Source organism: Colobus angolensis, unplaced genomic scaffold, assembly GCF_000951035.1.
Source record: "Colobus angolensis palliatus isolate OR3802 unplaced genomic scaffold, Cang.pa_1.0 Scaffold54, whole genome shotgun sequence".
Classification (NCBI taxonomy): Eukaryota; Metazoa; Chordata; class Mammalia; order Primates; family Cercopithecidae; genus Colobus; species Colobus angolensis.
The window spans coordinates 4,051,108-4,053,527 of NW_012118932.1; the positions used below are offsets into that span (position 1 = coordinate 4,051,108).

General features: G+C 41.8%; 1 long non-coding RNA gene across 1 annotated transcript in view; it reads left to right on the forward strand.

Moving 5' to 3' along the window:
- The first annotated feature begins 1,078 nt into the window (after positions 1-1,078).
- LOC105525535 overlaps positions 1,079-2,420 on the forward strand; it is a 6,947-nt gene continuing 5,605 nt past the window's right edge. The window contains exon 1 of the long non-coding RNA XR_001003935.1: positions 1,079-1,158. This is a non-coding gene — a long non-coding RNA (uncharacterized LOC105525535). The remainder of the gene's footprint in view (positions 1,159-2,420) is intronic.

The following is a 2,420-nucleotide window of genomic DNA, read 5'->3' on the forward strand; positions in this document are numbered from 1 at the left end:
AGAGCACAGGTCGACTTCCTGGGCCACCGTAGACCTGGCCACTCCCTACATCTGCACAGCCACATGTGGCTGCTGAGCACCAGGAATGTGGCCATAAGCCTGAGATATTGAGACGTATTGAGATGTGCCGTAAGCATGAAATAGTCACCAGCGCCTGAAGACATGGTGTGGCAACGGGAATGTAGAATAGCTCATTCACAGTTCTTAAATGCTGATTGCATATTGAAATGATGGTATTTTGAATATACTGAGTTAAAGTATATTTTAAAATTAAGTCCACTTGTTTTTCAAACTTGTTTTTAGCATGGCTATTAGAAAATTAAAAATTAATGTGTGGAAACCCTGATCCACAGTGCCCCAAATATGATTGTATTTGGAGATAAGGCCTTGAAAGCAGTGAATAAGTGAAAAATGAGGCCATGTAAGTGCGCCCTCATCCAATCTGACTGGTGTCCTTCCTTATTTATTTTTTTGAGACAGAGTCTCGCTGTGTCACCAGGCTGAAGTGCAGTGGCATGATCTTGGCTCACTGCCACCTCTGCCTCCCAGGTTCAAGTGATTCTCCTGCCTCAGCCTCCCCAGTAGCTGGGACTATGGGTGCATCCTTACTTATAAGAAGAGGAAATTGGGCACAAAAGGAGATACCACAAATGTCGTAGGGGAGAAAGATCATGTGAGGACATAGCAAAAAGGCAGCTGGCCGTCACAAGTCTGGAGACCTCAGAGGAAACAAGCCTGCTGACACCTGGATCTTGGACTTCCAGCCTCCAGGACTGAGAGAAAATTAAATTTTGTTGTTTAAGCCATCCAGGCTTTTTGTTATGGCAATGCTAACAAACTAATACACTAGCCTATTTCATGGTAGAACTGGAGAAAGCCTGGTGACAAGAGAACAATTTCCCCACAGCCAGAAATCTGGCTTCCTGGGTCCATCTGTCGGGACCTTAAAGACAGCTATGAATGTTTCTCACGTTGCCTCTGCCTCAGATCAGTGTCTGTTTTCCAGTCCCATGTCCATATTGTATGCCCCTCTGTCTCCTCTTCTAGTAATAGTCTTTTTTGTTCTCTGACAAATGACGAAGATTTAAGAAGCAGCAGCATCAGAGAACTGTGTTTTGAAGATTTGAGGGAAGGGTTGACCTCAGGATTTTATACTAGGTTTGTGTAAACACACAAGATTCTTTTTCTCTCTGCCCCCAATTTAGTCATCAGGCTCATTCAAATGAAATATGAAGTCATAAGTATTAAAATATGCATGAGATTTTGAACATGTTTATTGGGAGAAAGAATTTTGTTTTCTAGAAAACGCATTTCTGTTGGACAGTGGGGGTCACCAATAAGTTGGAAGGGAGAGTGCTAAGCTGAATGTCCTCTAGGGTCTTTTTCTAGTTCTAAGACGAACAAATCTATAATTCCTGGTTCAGAGTTTCACTCACCGTCCATGGGACCTTTCTCAGGGATGGAGAGAGAGGATTCAGATCAGATGCATCCCTGAGTGTGAGCCTCAGCCACGGCTTCATCTCAACAGACATTTGCCATGTAGAAACAGAGTTAAGGTCGATCCCTTTGCCAGGAAGTCAAGAAATTGCCTTCTCAATGAGACCAGTAAAATCGGCATAAAAGGCCCCCAGAGACATCCAGTCTCCCTAGAGAGACTTTCTCAACTTTCTGAACATGGCATCTATGTGCTGGCCTGAACCCAGAATGTACTGAAGGAAGAAAAAATACAAAAGACGATGATAGACCCAAGGCTTATCTGCTTGGCATTCCCTAGAACAGCTGTCTGGCAAATGTTACACCACGTCTGAGATTATTTTAGAAACTTTGTCTTGAAGAAGAACAAGGAGAGAGAATGCTAGACAGATTTGCCCTCATTTTTTGTCACAGAATAAGAATTTCAAGGACATTTTTACTTTCAGTGACATCATCCTGGCAATGCTCTTTTCATTTTTTGAAACTTAAATCGTGTCACATCTAATAAATTTATAGCTATGTGTGGTTACAGCAACGAGTTGGTACCAATGGCTATTTAGGTCTTCTCCTCCCTCTTCTTGTTTCTTTTCCTCATCATCAGGATAATTAGACTATTCTACAGATGTTTTAAACAAGATAATTTCACCAAGTCTCACTAGAAACCTGTCCTAAATGAAATTCATATCTAGTGGCAAAATGTCAAATGATATTTGCATTCCTAAATTTCTTTTTACGCCTCATTTTCTGCCCACGTCATATTTTCTGTGTTCAATGAAACAGATTATGCCAGAAATGAGAAAACAAAATTACAGCAAGACAATAATCACAGCACAGTATCATAAAACTGAATTCAGGCCTGGGGTCTCTATCTGTGGGAGTGAAAGAGAGCTTGGCTTAGCATGACCCCCTCACCATGTTCTCATTCATATCAGAATTCCAAGCGAAGG